This window comes from Triticum dicoccoides, chromosome 2B (assembly GCF_002162155.2).
Source record: "Triticum dicoccoides isolate Atlit2015 ecotype Zavitan chromosome 2B, WEW_v2.0, whole genome shotgun sequence".
Taxonomy (NCBI): Eukaryota; Viridiplantae; Streptophyta; class Magnoliopsida; order Poales; family Poaceae; genus Triticum; species Triticum dicoccoides.
Window position 1 is genome coordinate 99,485,888 of NC_041383.1, and position 21,694 is coordinate 99,507,581.

Here is a 21,694-nt window from a genome sequence, read left to right on the forward strand (position 1 = left end):
TATTTCTCTGTCACCGCTCCCCGAGGCTCAAAGTGGGCGGCCGCGCCTGCCTTCCGCTCGGGCCCTCCTCCTCAACTGGCATCATGGGCCAATGTGGGACTAAACTGGGGGCCTGCGAACGATGTACCGATGCTACAAAGCCGCATTTGGGAGCTCCTTGAGAGGGACATTAGTCTCGTTAAGATAGTCCAAGTAATGCTAGTCCGGCGGATCCTGCCGTGCAAACGCCGGCCTATCCGGATGTGGAAATTCAATCCAGAAGGTCCACGGACCATCCAACACTTCCTTGGCGTGACACTCGAAGGGATGTATAAGTTGTTCTTCGGACCTCGATTGAAGTGTTCGGACACCATCGAGGATGCGAGCCTGAGCTGCAATCGCCTCGACACCCAAGTAAGTAACCCTATAACCGAACACCTTGCTTATATTTGTCATAGCATTGATCTGAACACTGTCCGCAACCAGGATTGGCTTAGTAAGGCGGAGAGGATCAGGTGTCCGGCCCCTCTTCCCGAAGGTTCGCCTGGCCAGGATCCTTGAATGGACACTAAGTCGGGTGCCACCAGAGAGGGCTGAAGGGGAGAGTGGGGAGGCCAAGAGCGGGCCTCACACATTGCACATCCAAACCGGGGGGATCAGTGCCTCCACGGAGGAGGAGAATCGGGGAGGTGATTCTGAGGTTTCCTCCCCCTTCGGGAAGAAGAGGGCCGCCTCCGAAGATTTGGAGACGGGGGCGCCTAAACAAGGGAAAAGAACTTCGCCAGAGGGCCCTGCCCCGAAGGGCGTCCTCACCGCACAGTGCCCGCAAATGGGCCAACCCTCCACCGAGCTGTAAGTTTTAATCAAGCAAGGATTTGATTGCTTCTTCCTCTGAGAGTAATAACCAGGACCTGTTTTTGTAGTCCGGCCAGCAGTTCATCTCTACAGGGTTCGTCCTCGGGGGATCTTCTTCCGGAGATGATGGAGAGTGAAACCCCACCAGCCTCTCTGCCCCGTGGGGCGGGCGACCCTAAGGTATCGTCACGGAGGGGTCCGGATCTGATGGAGCCGGAAGTTAATACTTTGGCCGCCCCGAGCCCAGCACATTCGGCTCCCATGGCGGACAGCGAAAAGGGTCCGGGAGAGTCTGGAGTCCGGCCGAACATGCTGACGAGTCTCCTGGAGTCAGCTGATCTCTTGGAGGGTCATCATACCCTAATGGGTACGGTGTTGGAGAAAATCTCCTCCGCCACAAGCGGTTTAAACGAAGCTTTTAGGAGCCTCCTCAAAGGCTTCGAGGTAAGCCGTGATTTCTAGTTGAACCGCACGTGATACATGTTCTCTGTATAGATAGTTGCCCCTGAGACTGTGGATGCCAGCCCATGGCGGCAACCGGAGGATCAAACTCCCAGATAATGATCGCACTTGTATTGATGTGCAGATCACTAAGGGCTCGGCACTAGACCAGGCCGCTGAGTGCACCGAATTGAGGCGGCAGATTGACGTTGTGGAGGCCGACGTCATGCTTGTGAATAAGCGATTCGAGGAGTCGCAGAGTATGCTTTCCTATATCCACATATTTTTTTTGAAAGAAGGTTGAAATATTAATGTGATGTTATGTAGTTGCAGGCGGAGCTGCTGCCGTTGAAGCCCTGAGGGCGGAGCTTGCTCTAGCCAAGGAACAAGCTCGGATTAGCAATGCGGCTGCTCTAAAGGCAGCCGAAGAATTAAAGGCCGAACAGGCCGCTCGTCTTCGAAGCGAGGAGAAGATAGCCGAAATGGTTGTGGAGCCGAGGGATGCCGCCGGCCAGTATGAGCTTCTTGAAAAGGAGAATCAAACAAAGGCGGCTGACCTGAAGAAGGCGTTGGATTTGACTAAAGAGATGCGCTCTCAGATTAGAGACGCACGGGAGGAACATCGACAAGCCAGAGAAATTGCGGCTGGAAGTCCTTATGTGTTGCGGATGAAGTTTTTAGATCCAAAGTATGCTCTGTTGGATAAGCTATGGAGCACCACAGATGAGTATGCGGACTTGGCGAAGAGTGCGGCTGATGCGGCCAAGCTATTCAAGGATCACGAGGATAACCAAATGGAGAGGCTGTTCTGGTCGCAATTTAATGCTCCAGCGCACTCCCTGCCCTTGAGTGAGAAAATGGCCGCCATAGCCGAGCTCCATAGGCTGTCCGGCCTTACAATGAGATTTGTAATACACCATCTGTGGCCGAAGGAGCCGAAGCCGGATAGTTACTTTGGATTGGTGCAACGAATATTTGGCGCCAGAGCGCAGATTGATGCCATGAAGAGATCAGCGTGCATAGAGGGTGCGCGGATGGCTTTTGCCCTTGTGAAAACATATTGGGTGGATATGGAGGCCACCCGTATTGCGACCCGGGGTCCGGCGGGAAGCCAGGACCCAGCCGAGGACTATTTTGAGTAGGTTATAGAAGGTGCTCCTAGAATAGAGGCCCAGTGCTCCAAGAATGTCATGTTTGAGTGATGAAATTGTAAACAACTATGTGCTTAATTATAGAGGCTGCTTTTTTTGCATACTTTTGCCTGAAAGTATTATAGTGTCTCCTGTGCGGCTGTTTATATATGCATATAATCGTGAATGTTAGCAGTCGTTGGTTTCAGCCCCCACGCACGTAATGTGGGGGTGTTCAAGAAAATATGCGTGGACACACTTGATCCAGCGTCTTGGTCCATTAAGGAGGTGATCGCACGTCGAACCAGGCAACCAGACTATATAGCTGTAACACCTTCGCTTAGCCGTAGGAGTTGAAAGGTGGGGCTACTATATAGCCCCTGGTACTTCCGCGTGCATCCGGATACAGTGCGCGTACTTGACCGGCAGACCGGTCATTCGTTAATGCGGAGGAATCCTATAGATTCTGATGAGTCCTCGAGTGGATGATCAGTCTCTCGCTATATCATGACAGTCAGTTTTCTGCTTTCTCTACTGAGGTGCTCATCCGGAATAACCAGGGCACAATTGCAGTAGTTCTCCTTTGGCCGCCTTAGCCGAATGAACGGAACGTAAGGCAGTAAACCCAAGAGCCGGGCTAACCCAACATTTGACCAAAGACATGATTCGGAGCTGATGCATATAAGGCCAAACTCGTGACGCCGAACACTCCCGAAGGTATTCGGACTTTATAACATATATTGGGCTGAATAATGCCCTTGACCCTTTGGTTCCAGTTACGCGCACTTATCCGTCGTGGCAAAAAGCCTAAAACGCCAGTGTCCCTTACAAGTGTATGAAATTCCTAAGGGACGTTGAGCAACAAGAGACATTAAAGAAGGTTTAGGCAGGGGCTTAATCTAAAGAGAAACCCGTGGGCAGGGCCCTGCTGCACATCTGTTCCTGTGTCTTTTTTGTGCCGTATCCTGGAAGGGTGTCGCACTGGTAGTGTCTGTGAGAATGAAAGAAAGAGAAAACATGCGAAAAGTTAGTTATGCTCGAGAAATGTTCGAGATCCGGCCTGTCAACGAGGCAAGCCGAACTGTGAGGTTGTGTGACATGTTCTCAGCCCCTCGTATTGTATATGGGGACACATGTACAACCCCTGGCTCAGGTTTATCCAAGCCATTGTAAAAAATAATGTATTGGACTCGTCTAACCGTGTCCGTGGTCTTGAAGACCGATCATGCGTTTCGGTGGGAGAGGCCGCCTAGAGTACGGCAGTGGGAACTGCCGCATACTGTTCTGTGTTTCTGCTAACCGTGATGACGCCACATGGACCGGGCATCTTTAGTTTAAGGCAGGCGTAGTTCTGTATTGCGTTAAAGCAAGCGAAGGCCGGTCTTCCAAGCAATGCATGATAGTCGCCGTTGAAGGGAGCGATGTTGAAGAGCAAGTTCTCGCGTCTAAAATTGTCGGGAGTACCGAATGTTACTTCTAACACGAGGGAGCCCCAGCAATGGGCCACGACGCCTGGAATTACTCCATTGAAGGTGGCGTTGTTTTGATTTATTCTGGATGAGTCTAGCCCCATCCTGCGGATGGTGTCTTGATATATCAAATTAAGACTACTGTCGCCGTCCATTAGGACACGAGTAAGATGGTATCCATCGATTATTGGGTCAAGCACCAAGGCAGCCGATTCTCCGAGCCGGATACTGGCCGGGTAGTCCCTGTGATCAAAAGTGACCGAGCATTTTGCCCAGGGATTAAATTGGGGGGGGGTTATGAACTCTGCGTGAGTTGCGTGTACCATGTTTACCGTTTTGACTTCCGGTGGGAATTGTTTCTGGCCCCTAGTGTTCGGCTGGCGAGGCTCATCCTCATCTTCGCTTGGTGTTTCCCTTCCCTTATGTTCGGCGTTTAACTTGCCGGCCTGCTTGAAGACCCAACATTCTCTGTGGGTATGATTTGCAGGTTTCTCGGAAGTGCCATGGATTTTGCACAATCTGTCCAAGACTTTGGTCAGGACGGATGGTTCCTGAGGGAGTCCTGGATTAGGGGGTGTACGGATGGCTGGACTATGACCTTTGGCCGGACTCCCGGACTATGAAGATACAAGATTGAAGACTTCGTCCCATGTCCGGATGGGACTTTCCTTGGCGTGGAAGGCAAGCTTGGCGATACGATATGAAGATATCCTCCCATTGTAACCGACTCTATGTAACCCTAGCCCTCTCCGGTGTCTATATAAACCGGAGAGTTTTAGTCCATAGGACGAACAACAATCATACCATAGGCTAGCTTCTAGGGTTTAGCCTCTCTGATCTCGTGGTAGATCAACTCTTGTACTACCCATATCATCAATATTAATCAAGCAGGAGTAGGGTTTTACCTCCACCGAGAGGGCCCGAACCTGGGTAAAAACATCGTGTCCCTTGTCTCCCGTTACCATCCGCCTAGACGCATAGTTCGGGACCCCCTACCCGAGATCCGCCGGTTTTGACACTGACATTGGTGCTTTCATTGAGAGTTCCTCTGTGTCGTCACCTTTAGGCCCGATGGCTTCTTCGATCATCAACCACGATGCGGTCCAGGGTGAGACTTTCCTCCCCGGATAGATCTTCATATTTGGCGGCTTCGCACTGCGGGCCAATTCGCTTGGCCATCTGGAGCAGATCGAAAGCTACGCCCCTGGCCATCAGGTCAGGTTTGGAAGCTTAAACTACACAGCCGACATCCGCGGGGACTTGATCTTCGACGGATTCGAGCCACGGTCGAGTGCGCCGCACTGTCACGATGGGCATGATCTAGCTCTGCCGCCGGACAGCGCCCAGAGCGCCGCTCAGGTGTCCGTTCCGACCATTAGCTTGGAGCCGACTGCGCCAGTCGGGGACGGACGGTTGGACGCCGCCCCAGGAGCCGCAATCTCTACGGTGATAGAGCCGAATACCAGCCTAGTCCTTTGCAAGGCCCGTGACTCCAAGGTGCCGGACTCCGTTCCGGACTCCGAATCTTCCGCACCCCTTCTGATCGAACCCGATTGGGCTTCGATCATGGAGTTCACCGCCGCGGATGTCTTTCAGCACTCGCCCTTTGGCGACATCCTGAATTCACTAAAGTCTCTCTCTTTGTCAGGAGGGCCCTGGCCGGACTATGGTCAACGTGGTTGGGACGCGGACGACGAAGAAATTCGAAACCCACCCACCAACCACTTTGTAGCCACTGTTGACGATCTAACCGACATGCTCAACTTCGACTCCGAAGACATCGACGGTATGGACGCCGATGAAGGAGACGACCAAGAACCAGCACCTATAGGGCACTGGAAGGCCACCTCGTCATATGACATATACATGGTGGACACCGCCAAAGCAGGGCATGGCGATGAAAAAATGGAGGACGACCCCTCCAAGAAGCAACCCAAGTGCCAACGTCAGCGACGCCGCTCTAAATCCCGCCAAAGCAAAAACGGCGAGTCCGGCATCGGAGACATCAACACCCCGGACAGTGCCGAAGACAACCCCCTCCAGCAGGATTCAGCGCAGGAGGACGGAGAAGCCAGCCCTCATGAGAGAGCGGCAGACAGGGAGGTCGAGGACGACAATTATATGCCTCCCTCCGAAGACGAGGCAAGCCTCGACGACGACGAATTCGTCGTGCCAGAGGATCTCGTCGAACAAGAGCGTTTCAAACGCAGGCTTATGGCCACGGCGAGCAGCCTCAAGAAAAAACAACAACAACTTAGAGCTGACCAAGATTTGCTAGCCGACAAATGGACTGAAGTCTTGGGGACCGAAGAGTATAAACTCGAGCGCCCCTCCAAGAGTTACCCAAAGCACAGGCTGCTACCCCAACTAGAGGAGGAAGCAACTAAACCTACATCACCAGCGTACGATGCGCCCGATCGGCCACCCCGTGGCCGCGACAGAGAGGCCTTTCGGCCCTTAACCCAAGCCGCACCCTGGCGCCGCTCCAAGAATACCAGAGCATGGAGAAACGCAACAGACCTGTGAGACATATTGGAGGATAAGGCAAGGCAAACAAGATCGATCTACGGATCGCGTGGGCGCCCTACGTCACGTGACGATAACCGTCACGCCGGATACGATAAATATGGCCAGGCCGAATACAACAGAAAAAGCTCATCCGATCTACGTCGCGATATAGCCCAGTACAGGGGCGCCGCACACCCACTATGCGTCACAGACGAAGTAATGGATCATCAAATCCCCGAGGGTTTTAAACCCGTAAACATCGAGTCATACGATGGCACAACAGATCCCGCGGTATGGATCGAGGATTATCTCCTTCATATCCACATGGCCCGTGGTGATGATCTACACGCCATCAAATACCTCCCGCTCAAGCTTAAAGGACCAGCTCGGCATTGGCTTAACAGCCTGCCAGCAGAGTCAATTAGTTGCTGGGAGGACCTGGAATCCGCATTCCTCGACAACTTCCAGGGCACTTATGTGCGACCACCAGACCCCGATGACCTAAGCCACATAATCCAGCAGCCAGAGGAATCGGCTAGACAATTCGGGACACGGTTCCTAACCAAGAAAAATCAAATAGTCGACTGTCCGGACGCCAAAGCCCTTGCAGCCTTCAGGCACAACATCCGAGACGAATGGCTTGCCCGGCACCTAGGATAGGAAAAGCCAAAATCTATGGCAGCCCTCACGACACTCATGACATGCTTTTGTGCGGGAGAAGACAGCTGGCTAGCCCGTAGCAATAACATAACCAAGAGCCCTGGCAATTCGGATATCAAGGACAACACTGGCAGGTCACGTCGCAACAAGCACAAGCGCCGCATTAACAACGACAATACTGAGGATACGACAGTTAATGCCGGATTCAGAGGCTCTAAACCCGGTCAGCAGAAGAAGCCATTCAAAACAAACCCTCCGGGCCCATCTAGTTTAGACCGGATACTCGATCGCTCATGCCAGATACACGGCACCCCCGAACAACCAGCCAACCACACCAACAAGGATTGTTGGGTGTTCAAGTAGGCAGGCAAGTTAAGTGACGAAACCAGAGACAAGGGGCTACGTAGCGATGACGAGGAGGAGCCCCGGCCGCCGAACAACAAAGGACAGAAGGGCTTCCCCCTGCAAGTGTAGACGGTGAACATGATATACGCAACCCACATCCCCAAAAGGGAGCGGAAGCGTGCTCTCAAGGACGTCTATGCGTTGGAGCCAGTCGCCCCAAAGTTCAACCCATGGTCCTCCTGCCCGATCACTTCTGATCGAAGGGACCACCCCACTAGCATCCATCACGGCAGATTCACCGCATTGGTCCTAGACCCAATCATTGATGGATTTCACCTCACTAGAGTCCTCATGGACAGCGGCAGCAGCCTGAACCTGCTTTATCAGGACACAATGCAAAAAATGGGTATAGATCCGTCAAGGATTAAACCCACAAAGACAACCTTTAAAGGCGTCATACCAGGTGTAGAAGCCAGCTGTACAGGCTCGGTTACACTTGAAGTGGTCTTCGAATCCCCGGATAATTTCCGAAGCGAAGAGTTAATCTTCGACATAGTCCCATTCCGCAGTGGCTATCATGCCCTGCTCGGACGAACCGCATTCGCAAAATTCAATGCGGTGCCGCACTACGCATATCTCAAGCTCAAGATGCCAGGTCCTCGCCGAGTCATTACGGTAAATGGAAACACCGAACACTCTCTCCGAACGGAGGAGCACACAGCGGCCCTAGCGGCGGAAGTACAGAGCAGCCTCTCAAGGCAACTCTCCAATCCGGGTGTTAAACGTTCGGACAACGTCAAGCGCGCCCGGAGCAACCTACAACAAAGCCGGCTGGCACTTTCCGAGCAAGCATAGTAGTGCGGCCCCAACCCCAGCCCTCGCCAGATGGTGATATCGGTACCACGCGTACATAATTACGCTTTGAAAATACCATGGGAATAAGGGGAGGGGCACAACTACGGCACGCCCAGAATGCGGCTCAACCGCACTTAGGGGCTCACTATTCTGCCGTTTCTTTTTCTTTTTATATATTTTCAGGACCCAACTATTCGGAAGGCATGTCCGGCAATACACTCACCGAACACACGATGCAACAGCCAGGAAGAGAACAAGCCACGTCAAAATGTCCAGGTGGTCTCTATAATGAGCTAAATACCTGTTTTTACTTAAAGTCCCGCAGCTTGCCCCTGGAGGGGGACATGTCAAATAATCCCATCTCTTGCTTATCGCACTATTTGTATCGTTCTGCTTTCATAGCAGCCCTTTTTAATAAACAATACATAGCTCTTATCTATTATTGTATTCATCTATTTTATATAAATATGTTCAGTCATGACATTATGCAACCGTACACTTTGGTACGGCCAATACACCAGGGGCTTAAGCACCCTATAACATGGTGTGAAAAGACCGAACACTCTCATGAGTGCGGCACCCCGAACTTATAGCACTATATGCATTGGCTCCGAATCATGTCTTGGGTCAATAGTTGGGTTTGCCCGGCTCCCATGTTTTGGTACCTTACGTTCCGCAATGTTGTCTAAGGTAGCGCTGGGAGAACTACTACGATTGTGCCCCAGTTGAGCTGGGTTAACACCTCAGTAGAGAAAGCTAAAACTGACCGTCATGATAGTGCGAGAGACCGGTCGCTGTTCGCGAGGTTTTCCGAGTCCCTAAAGACTTATGCCGCTTAGAGCGAGGAGCCGGATTTATCTGGCCTAGGCGTGGATAGCGCCCCCAACTCGGTCTTCCGAATACTAGGGGCTTCACTGAAATTTAAAATTATAGAATTCTATGGCTAAGTGAGAGTGATAAAGCATTATAAGTCCGATGGCCTTGTTCGATGTGCTGAGCGCCTCCCTAGATGGACCCAAGAATGGGAACAAGAGCGCTCAGGTTTATCCCGAACACCCCAGCACTCGTGGCATGGGGGTAGAAGCCGACGACTTGCATCTCTCAGATTTAATAAACGGCCGCACAGAAGGTAATATTTTAAATTAACAAGCGTTGCTTAGCGCATATGAACAAAGTTTTCTGCGTACAGGATAACATATGCGAGTCTACTCAAAAATTACATATTTGGAGCATTCACCCGCTATAAGGCGGGCACCCTTCAGGATGCCCTTATAATACATCTCGGGCGTGCGATACTCCTTGCTCGGCGGTGGCGCGTCCGTCAATAGCTTCTCAGCGTCCAGCTTGCCCCAGTGCACTTTAGCATGGGCAAGGGCCCGATGGGCACCTTCAATACAGACGGAGCGCTTGATGACTTCAATCCATGGACAAGCGTCCACCAGCCGCCACACCAGACCGAAGTAACTCCCAGGCATGGCTTCTCTAGGCCACAGCCGAACTCTGAGGCCCTTCATGGCCTGTTCGGCCACCTTGTGGAGCTCGACCAGCTGCTTCAGCTGGTCGCTCAGGGGCACCGGCTGTCCGGCCTCAGCATATTGAGACCACAACACCTTTTCCATCGAGCTCCCCTCCTCGGCTCGGTAGAATGCGGCAGCATCAGACACACTATGGGGAAGATCGGCAAACGCTCCTGGAGAGCTCCGGATTCGGGTAAGTAACAGATAATTCACTTTTACATGCTTGCTTTGCATAAAGAATGCCTTACCCGCCGCTATTTTCTTTATCTCCTCGATCTCCTGGAGGGCCTTCTGGGCTTCGGCCTTAGCGTCTTTGGCACTTTCAAGAGCCAAGGCAAGCTCAGACTCTTGAGTCTTCGAGTCACGCTCCAACCTCTCGTGTTTTTCCACGAGAGCCTGGAGCTCTTTCCACACCTCCGCCACCCGTGCCCCCTGCTTCTCTCGCTTGGTGCACTCCAAGGCCGCACTGTTTTCGGCCTTGGACACTGCCTCCTTCAGGGTCGCCACCTCGGTCGTGGCCCCTGCAACATTAACATTGGTCCTGTCATTATTTGCAACCAGGTATTTCTATATACATTTACATATGGTATTACATACCGTCCTTGTCCTCGAGCTGCTTCTTGGCACGGCCGAGCTCGTTCTCGGACCGCTCGAGGCTCTCCTTCAATGCATTGACCTCCGCAGTTAGTGCGGCAAAGGTCAGCAGCGCAGCCTGCATTCCCATATTGACATATTTATGTTAGACTCCTGCGTATATCTTTTTAGATCCTCAGCTCGGCTTGTCTTTCCGAACGCCAAACTGAGCATCAGGGGCTACTGTCTATGCGGTAACATTTTTATATGTTTTGAATACATACCTCAAAGCCTGTTAACAGGCTTGTATAGGCTTCTGTCAGCCCGCTCTTGGTGGACTGAACCCTCTTGATCACCACACTCATAACAGTGCGGTGTTCCTTGTCAATGGAGGTGCTGTTAAGCGTCTCCAGCAAATCGTCCGGTGCCTCCGGTTGGACGGAGGCTGCCGGCGTCATAGGCGTGCCCTTATTGTGAAGGCGCCGCCTACCGGTCTCTGGAACCGTTGATGGTTCCGGAGCAGTGTCCGGCCCAGGGCTGGACTTAGATCCCTCTAGGGCTTTACCCCCTTTGGGCCTGGAGTCTGGGAGGTCGCCTTGCGGTGCCTCCAAGACCACCTCCTCCTGGTTTAGTACCTTTTGGGACTCCACTTCAGCGTCGTCCGTAGGGAGCGGGGAGGAAGCCGTCGGAAGTGAAGCGCTATTCACATCCAACGAATCCAGGGAGCCGCTCGACGAATCGCCGAGCTGAGCCTTGGGCGGACTGGATGATTAAATCCGGCGTCAGAAAATACTGAATAATAGAGGTGCGCCATAAGTTATCCTGGTATCCGGGCACTTACGATTTTGCCAGGGGCTTGACCCTGGATGGCCATTCCTCCCCGCCGTCTTCGGCATCATAGGCGTAGTCCGGTAGAAGGGTCTTCCCCCTCTTGGACCCTCCGGCCTCCCCAGTTGGGGCGGCCTTCCTTTTCTTTCCTCCCCCCGCTGGAGGGGGAGAGGCTTCTTCTTCTTCCTCCTCCTCGTCCTCAGAGGCGGAGGGTGATTCGGGGTTGTCAGGTGATGAATCCGATACCACCAGGCGCCGGGAGCTCTTTCGAGTCCCCGTGGCCTTATTCTTGGCCTTCTTCTCCAGCACCATGTGGGGTGCCGGAACCAGCAGCCCTGTCAATCGGGCATCCGCTGGGTCTTCCGATAAGGGAGCCGGACAGCTAACCTGCCCGGACTTCTTCAGCCAGTCCTGTCAAAGGTAAGGGAGTTTAGATCCCGCATAGAGTCAGACTATGAAAAACAAGATCCCCGTAAAGGGTAGAATAGCTTACCTCGCTGGCCTGACGCTGCGAGCTGAATCCGCGATCTTCGGTAGCGGATGCGGGGGCCTCGGCACCCTTAAATAGCACCTTCCAAGCATCTTCGTATGTAGTGTCGAAGAGCCTACTCAAGGTTTGGTGCTGTGCCGGATCAAACCCCCACAATTTGAAGGCCCGTTGTTGGCATGGGAGGATCCGGCGGATAAGCATGACCTGGACTATGTTGACAAGCTTGAGATTCTTGTTCACCAGCTTTTGGACGTAGGTTTGAAGTCCGGTCAGCTCTTCCGAATCTCCCCATGTTAGGCCCGTCTCTTTCCAGGAAGTGAGCCGTGTGGGAAAACCAGATCGGAATTCGGGGGCCGCCGCCCATTTGGGGTCGCGCGGCTCCGTGATGTAGAACCACCCCGATTGCCACCCTTTTATTGTCTCTACAAAGGAGCCCTCGAGCCATAGAACGTTGGCCATCTGGCCCACCATGGCACCTCCGCACTCCGCTTGGCGGCCGCCCACTACCTTCGGCTTGACATTAAAAGTCTTCAGCCATAAGCCGAAGTGGGGCTGGATGTAGAGGAAGGCCTCGCGCATGACGATGAACGCCGAGATGTTCAGGATGAAGTTCGGGGCCAGATTGTAGAAGTCCAGGCCATAGTAGAACATGAGCCCCTGGACGAACGGGTGAAGAGGAAAGCCCAGTCCGCAGAGGAAATGGGGGAGAAAAACAACCCTCTCATGGGGCCTAGGGGTGGGGATGAGTTGCCCCTCATCTGGAAGCCGGTGCGCGATGTCGTCAGACAAGTATCCGGCCTTCCTCAACTTTTTGATTTGCCCCTCCGTGACGGAGGAGGCCATCCATCTACCTCCCGCTCCAGACATGATTGGAGAAGGTTGAGGTGGGAAGTGCGGACTTGGGCATTGGAGCTCGAGTGCGCAGGGATGGATAAGCAAAGGCGGAAGAAGGCGTAAATGGAAAGGGTGGATCCTTATCCCCTTATATGGGCAGCCGAAACTACAAGCCCCCACCAGCCTAATAAAACTCGCTTATCTCCCAAGCGCCGCGGTTAATGACGCGGTTGGGTTACCCACGCCCGTATTGATGAGAATCCCGGAATAAGGGGACACGATCTCTGCTTTGACAAGACGTGCCAAGGAAACCGCCTCGCTAAACGCGCTGAGGTGGAACAGTAAAACGATTCGAATAAAGGCTTGGCCGTGGTGTGATGTCACGCTGCGGAATACGTTAGCAGATTAGATTGGTGCGGATATTATTCTCTCTACAGTGTTATGTGGAACTTATTTTGCAGAGCCGGACACTATCTTTGTGTTCAACATCTTCTATGAAGTATTCGGAGGAGGAACCCGCCTTGCAATGCCGAAGACAATTTGCGCGCCGGACTCGTCGTCATTGAAGCCTGGTTCAGGGGCTACTGAGGGAGTCCTGGATTATGGGGTGTCCGGATGGCCGGACTATGACCTTTGGTCGGACTCCCGGACTATGAAGATACAAGATTGAAGACTTCGTCCTGTGTCCAGATGGGACTTTCCTTGGCGTGGAAGGCAAGCTTGCGATACGATATGAAGATCTCCTCCCATTGTAACCGACTCTATGTAACCCTAGCCCTCTCCGGTGTCTATATAAACCGGAGAGTTTTAGTCCGTAGGACGAACAACAATCATATGATAGGCTAGCTTCTAGGGTTTAGCCTCTCTGATCTCGTGATAGATCAACTCTTGTACTACCCATATCATCAATATTAATCAAGCAGGAGTAGGGTTTTACCTCCACCGAGAGGGCCCGAACCTGGGTAAAAACATCGTGTCCCTTGTCTCCTGTTACCATCCGCCTAGACGCACAGTTCGGGACCCCCTACCCGAGATCCGCCGGTTTTGACACCGACTGTTCCTCTTTGCTGCCATTAAATGCCTTTTTTCCTTGACCGGGTCTAGAGCCCCTGAATCCTGCGTTGACTGCTGTGTTGTCCGGACTATCGTTATTCCGACGTTTGTTCTTGGTGTGCCGTGGCTTCTCGTTGCCATCTCGGATTTCAGATGCGCCTGGGTCGCTGGTGCCTTTATGGGCCAACCAGCTGTCCTCGCGCGCACAAAATCGGGTCATGAGGCTTTATAATGCTGCCATCATTCTCGGCTTTTCTTGGCCGAGGTGTCTGGCAAGCCACTCGTCTCGGATACTGTGTTTGAAGGCCGCTAAGGCTTCGGCGTCTGGACAGTCGACAATTTGATTCTTCTTAGTGAGGAATCTGTTCCAGAGTTTGCGGGCTGACTCTCTAGGCTGCTGTATTATGTGACTTAAATCGTCCACATCTGGAGGCCGGACATAAGTCCCTTGAAAGTTGGCCCTGAAAGCATCCTCAAGTTCCTCCCAACTTCCAATTGAGTTTTCGGGGAGGCTCTTCAGCCAATGACGAGCTGGTCCTTTTAACTTGAAGGGGAGATATTTAATGGCGTGGAGGCCATTCCCACGAGCCATGTGTATGTGAAGGATAAAATCTTCAATCCAGACCCCGGGGTCCGTCGTTCCGTTGTATGACTCTATATTCACGGGTTTGAATCCCTGTGGAAATTCATGATCCAACACCTTGTCCGTGAAGCATAGGGGGTGCGCGGCCCCCCTGTATCTGGCTGTATCGCGGCCTGCTGCCGGTTGTTGTTGCTCCCGGTGTTGATTCCGGACTGGTATTCGATCGGCATGATCGTTGTGGTGACCATGATCACGCGTCGGAGCCTGTCCTCTGGACCCATGGATGGACCTGGCCGCATTGGCCTTTTTGTCCAGGAGCTCTCGTAAATTGCGTGCGGTATCAGTGGCTGCTCTATCGCAGCCATGAGGTGGTTGGTCCGGCTGAGTAGCCGTATTGTTTTTGGGCCGAACAGGTGCTGTGGCTTCATTATCGAATTCGGGTAACAGTTTGCGCTTTGGGTAGCTCTTTGTGTGGCGATTATCGCCATGTTTTCCTTCGGTGTCTAGCACCTTATTCCATTGTCAGTTGAGCGTATCCTGCGCGGCCTCAAGCCTTTGCTTCTGCTTCTTTAGGCTCCGCGCTATGGCCAGGAGTCCTCTCAATGAAAGCACCAATGTTGGTGTCAAAACCGACGGATCTTGGATAGGGGGTCCCGAACTGTGCGTCTAAGGCTAATGGTAACAGGAGGCTGGGGACACGATGTTTACCCTGGTTCGGGCCCTCTAGATGGAGGTAACACCCTACTTCCTGCTTGTTTGATCTTGATGATATGAGTATTACAAGAGTTGATCTACCACGAGATCAGAGAGGCGAAACCCTAGAAGCTAGCCTATGGTATGATTATTGATGATGATCGTGAGTCCTACGGACTAAACCCTCCGGTTTATATAGACACCAGAGGGGACTAGGGTTACACAGAGTCGGTTTACAGAGGAGGAGATCTACATCTGGATCGCCAAGCTTGCCTTCCACGCCAAGGAGAGTCCCATCCAAACACAGGACAAAGTCTTCTATCTTGTATCTTCATAGTCCAACAGTCCAGCCAAAGCACATAGTCCGGCTATCCGGATACCCCCTTATCCAGGACTCCCTCAATAGGGAACATCTTTCATTTTCTCTCTATCTTCTGCAGTGGTCGGGCATTGAGTCTTACTCAGCTTCACACCTTGTAACACAGGAAAGAACCCTTTCTTTGCTTGATCCATTTTCAACTTCTTCAAAACCTTGTCAAGGTATGTGCTTTGTGAAAGTCCAGTTAAGCGTCTTGATCTATCTCTATAGATCTTAATGCCCAATATATAAGCAGCTTCACCGAGGTCTTTCATCGAAAAACTCTTATTCAAATATCCCTTTATGCTATCCAGAAACTCTATATCATTTCTGATCAACAATATGTCATCCACATATAATATCAGAAATGCTACAGAGCTCCCACTCACTTTCTTGTAAATACAGGCTTCTCCAAAAGTTTGTATAAAACCATATGCTTTGATCACATTATCAAAACGTTTATTCCAACTCTGAGGGGCTTGCACCAGTCCATAAATGGATCGCTGGAGCTTGCACACTTTGTTAGCTCCCTTTGGATCGACAAAACCTTCCAGTTGCATCATATACAACTCTGCTTCCAGAAATCCATTCAGGAATGCAGTTTTGACATCCATTTGCCAAATTTCATAATCATAAAATGCGGCAATTACTAACATGATTCGGACAAACTTAAGCATCACTACGGGTGAGAAAGTCTCATCGTAGTCAACACCTTGAACTTGTCGAAAACCTTTTGCAACAAGACGAGCTTTATAGACAGTAACATTACCGTCAACATCAGTCTTCTTCTTGAAGATCCATTTATTTTCGATGGCCTACCGATCATCGGGCAGGTCAACAAAGTCCACACTTTGTTCTCATACATGGATCCCATCTCAGATTTCATGGCCTCAAGCCATTTTGCGGAATCTAGGCTCACCATCGCTTCTTCATAGTTCGTAGGTTCATCATGGTCTAGTAACATAACCTCCAGAACAAGATTACTGTATAACTCTGGTGCGGATCTTACTCCGGTTGACCTACGAGGTTCAGTAACAACTTGATCTGAAGTTTCATGATCATCATCATTAACTTCCTCACTAATTGGTATAGATGTCACAGGAACCGGTTTCTGTGATGAACTACTTTCCAATAAGGGAGCAGGTATAGTTACCTCATCAAGTTCTACTTTCCTCCCACTCACTTCTTTCGAGAGAAACTCTTTCTTTAGAAAGGATCCATTCTTGGCAACGAATGTTTTGCCTTCGGATCTGTGATAGAAGGTGTACCCAACAGTCTCCTTTGGGTATCCTATGAAGACACATTTCTCCGATTTGGGTTCAAGCTTATCAGGTTGAAGCTTTTTCACCTAAGCATCGCAGCCCCAAACTTTAAGAAACGACAACTTTTGTTTCTTGCCAAACCACAGTGGATAAGGCGTCGTCTCAATGGATTTTGATGGTGCCCTATTTAACGTGAATGCGGCTGTCTCTAAAGCATAACCCCAAAACGATAGAGGTAAATCAGTAAGAGACATCTTAGATTGCACCATATCTAGTAAAGTACAATTACGACGTTCGGACACACCATTACGCTGTGGTGTTCCGGGTGGCGTGAGTTGCGAAACTATTCCGCATTGTTTCAAATGTAGACCAAACTCATAACTCAAATATTATACTCCACGATCAGATCTTAGAAACTTTATTTTCTTGTTACGATCATTTTCAACTTCACGCTGAAATTCTTTGAACTTTTCAAATGTTTCAGACTTATGTTTCATTAAGTAGATATACCCATATCTGCTTAAATCATCTGTGAAGGTGAGAAAATAACGATACCCGCTGCAAGCCTCAACATTCATTGATCCACATACATCAGTATGTATGATCTCCAATAAATTAGTTGCTCGCTCCATAGTTCCGGAGAACGGCGTTTTAGTCATCTTGCCCATGAGGCATGGTTCGCAAGTACCAAGTGATTCATAATCAGGTGATTCCAAAAGTCCATCAATATGGAGTTTCTTCATGTGCTTTACACCAATATGACCCAAACGACAGTGCCACAAATAAGTTGCACTATCATTATCAACTCTGCATCTTTTGGCTTCAACATTATGAATATGTGTATCACTACTATCGAGATTCATAAAAAATAGACCATTCTTCAAGGGTGCATGACCATAAAAGATATTACTCATATAAATAAAACAACCATTATTATCTGATTAAATGAATAACTGTCTCGCATTAAACAAGATCCAGATATAATGTTCATGCTCAACGCTGGCACCAAATAACAATTATTTAGGTCTGCCGACGGCGATCACATCGACTTTGGAACCGTTTCCCACACGCATCGTCACCTCGTCCTTAGCCAGTGTCCGCTTAATCCGTAGTCCCTGTTTCGAGTTGCAAATATTAGCAACAGAACCAGTATCAAATACCCAGGTGCTACTGCGAGCTCTGGTAAGGTACACATCAATAACATGTATATCACATATACCTTTGTTCACCTTGCCATCCTTCTTATCCGCCAAATACTTGGGGGAGTTCCGCTTCCAGTGACCAGTCTTCTTGCAGTAGAAGCACTCAGTCTCAGGCTTAGGTCCAGACTTGGGTTTCTTCTCTTGAGCAGCAAGTTGTTTGCTGTTCTTCTTGAAGTTCCCCTTCTTCTTCCCTTTGCCCTTTTTCTTGAAACTGGTGGTCTTATTGGCCATCAACACTTGATGCTCCTTCTTGATTTCTACCTCCACAGCCTTTAGCATTGCGAAGAGATCGGGAATTGTCTTATCCATCCCTTGCATGTTATAGTTCATCACGAAGCTCTTGTAGCTTGGTGGCAGTGATTGAAGAATTCTGTCAATGATGCTATCATCTGGAAGATTAACTCCCAGTTGAATCAAGTGATTGTTATACCCAGACATTCTGAGTATATGCTCACTGACAGAACTATTCTGCTTCATCTTGTAGCTTTAGAACTTATTGGAGAATTCATATCTCTCAATCCGAGCATTTGCTTGAAATATTAACTTTAATTCCTGGAACATCTCATATGCTCCATGACATTCAAAACGTCATTGAAGTCCCGGTTCTAAGCCGTAAAGCATGGCACACTGAACTATAGAGTAGTCATCAACACGCGACTGCCAGGCATTCACAATGTCTGCAGTAGCTGGCGTAGGTGGTACACCTAGCGGTGCTTCCAGGACGTAATTCTTCTGTGCAGCAATGAGGATAATCCTCAAGTTACGGACCCAGTCCGTGTAATTTCTACCATCATCTTTCAACTTTGCTTTCTCAAGGAACACATTAAAATTCAACGGAACAACAGCATGAGCCATCTATCTACAACAACATAGACATGCAAAATACTATCAGGTACTAAGTTCATGATAAATTTAAGGTCAATTAATCATATTACATAAGAACTCCCACTTAGATAGACATCCCTCTAATCATCTAAGTGATCACGTGATCCAAATCAACTAAACCATAGCCGATCATCACGTGAAATGTAGTAGTTTTCAATGGTGAACATCACTATGTTGATCATATCTACTATATGATTCACGCTCGACCTTTCGGTCTCAGTGTTCCGAGGCCATATCTGCATATGCTAGGCTCGTCAAGTTTAACCTGAGTATTCTGCGTGTGCAAAACTGGCTTGCACCCGTTGTAGATGGACGTAGAGCTTATCACACACGATCATCACATGGTGTCTGGGCATGACGAACTTTGGCAACGGTGCATACTCAGGGAGAACACTTTTATCTTGAAATTTAGTGAGAGATCATCTTATAATGCTACCGTCAATCAAAGCAAGATAAGATGCATAAAGGATAAACATCACATGCAATCAATATAAGTGATATGATATGGCCATCATCATCTTGTGCTTGTGATCTCCATCTCCGAAGCACCGTCATGATCACCATCGTCACCTGCGCGACACCTTGATCTCCATCGTAGCATCGTTGTCGTCTCGCCAACTATTGCTTCTACGACTATCGCTACCGCTTAGTGATAAAGTAAAGCAATTACAGGGCGATTGCATTGCATACAATAAAGCGACAACCATATGGCTCCTGCCAGTTGCCGATAACCTGGTTACAAAACATGATCATCTCATACAATAAAATATAGCATCACGTCTTGACCATATCACATCACAACATGCGCTGAAAAAACAAGTTAGACGTCCTCTACTTTGTTGTTGCAAGTTTTACGTGGCTGCTACGGGCTGAGCAAGAACCGTTCTTACCTACGCATCAAAACCACAACGATAGTTTGTCAAGTTAGTAATGTTTTAACCTTATCAAGGACAGGGCGTAGCCACACTCAGTTCAACTAAAGTTGGAGAAAATGACACCCTGAAGGAAATATGCCCTAGAGGCAATAATAAAGTTATTATTTATTTCCTTATATCATGATAAATGTTTATTATTCATGCTAGAATTGTATCAACCGGAAACATAACACATGTGTGAATACATAGACAAACATAGTGTCACTAGTATGCCTCTACTTGACTAGCTCGTTTATCAAAGATGGTTATGTTTCCTAGCCATGGACAAAAGACTTGTCATTTGATTAACGGGATCACATCATTACGAGAATGATGTGATTGACTTGACCCATTCCGTTAGCTTAGCACTTGATTGTTTAGTATGTTGCTATTGCTTTCTTCATGACTTATACATGTTCCTATGACTATGAGATTATGCAACTCCCGTTTACCGAAGCAACACTTTATGTGCTACCAAACATCACAACGTAACTGGGTGATTATAAAGGAGCTATACAGGTGTCTCCGAAGGTACATGTTGGGTTGGCGTATTTCAAGATTATGATTTGTCACTCCGATTGTCGAAGAGGTTTCTCTGGGCCCACTCGGTAATGCACATCACTATAAGCCTTGCAAGCATTGCAACTAATTAGTTAGTTGCGGGATGATGTATTATGGAACGAGTAAAGAGACTTGCTGGTAATGATATTGAACTAGGTATTGAGATACCGACGATCGAATCTCGGGCAAGTAACATACCAATGACAAAGGGAACAACCTATGTTCTTATGCGGTCTGACCGATAAAGATCTTCGTAGAATATGTGGGAGCCAATATGAGCATCCAGGTTCCGCTATTGGTTATTGGCCGGAAACGTGTTTCGGTCATGTCTACATTGTTCTTGAACCCGTAGGGTCCGCACGCTTAAGGTTTCGATGACAGTTATATTATGAGTTTATGAGTTTTGATGTACCGAAGCAGTTCAGAGTCCCGAATAAGATCAGGGACATGACGAGGAGTCTCGAAATGGTCGAGACATGAAGGTCGATATATTGGACGACTATATTCGGAGTTCGGAAAGGTTCCGAGTGATTCGGGTATTTTTCGGACGGGAATTCGCCGGGGAGTATATGGGCCTTATTGGGCTTTAGGGGAAAGAGAGAGGAGAGGCTGGCCCCCCCCAAGGCCTAGTCCGAATTGGACTAGGGGGAGGGGCTGCGCCCCCTCCTTCCTTCTCTTGTCTTCCCCCTTTCCTTGACTCCTACTCCTACTACTTGGAAGGGGGGGGAATCCTACCCTCGGTGGGAGTAGGACTCCTCCTTGGCGCGCCTCCTCCTGGCCAGCCGCCCCTCCCCCTTGATCCTTTATATATGGGGGCAGGGGGGCACCTCTAGACACAACAATTGATCCCTTGGATCTCTTAGCCGTGTGCGGTGCCCCCCTCCAACATAGTCCACCTCGATAATATCGTAGCGGTGCTTAGGCGAAGCCCTGCGACGGTAGAACATCAAGATCGTCACCACGCCGTCGTGCTGACGGAACTCTCCCTCGACACTCAGCTGGATCGGAGTCCGAGGGATGTCATCGAGCTGAACGTGTGCTAGAACTCGGAGGTGCCGTAGTTTTGGTGCTTGATCGGTCGGGCCATGAAGACGTACGACTACATCAACCGCGTTGTGCTAGCGCTTCCGCTTACGGTCTACAAGGCTATGTAGACAACACTCTTCCCTCTCATTGCTATGCATCACCATGATCTTGCGTGTGCGTAGGAAATTTTTGAAATTACTACGTTCCCCAACAGTGGTATCAGAGCCTAGGTTTTATGCATTGATGTTATATGCACGAGTAGAACACAAGTGAGTTGTGGGCGATACAAGTCATACTGCTTACCAACATGTCATACTTTGGTTCGGCGGTATTGTTGGATGAAGCGGTCCGGACCAACATTACGCGTACGCTTACGCGAGACTGGTTCTACCGACGTGCTTTGCACATAGGTGGCTGCCGGGTGTCAGTTTCTCCAACTTTAGTTGAACCGAGTGTGGCTACGCCCGGTCCTTGAGAAGGTTAAAACAACACTAACTTGACGAACAAACGTTGTGGTTTTTATGCGTAGTTAAGAACGGATCTTGCTCAGCCCATAGCAGCCATGTAAAACTTGCAACAACAAAGTAGAGGACGTCTAACTTGTTTTTGCAGGGCATGTTGTGATGTGATATGGTCAAGACGTGATGAGATATAAGTTGTTGTATGAGATGAT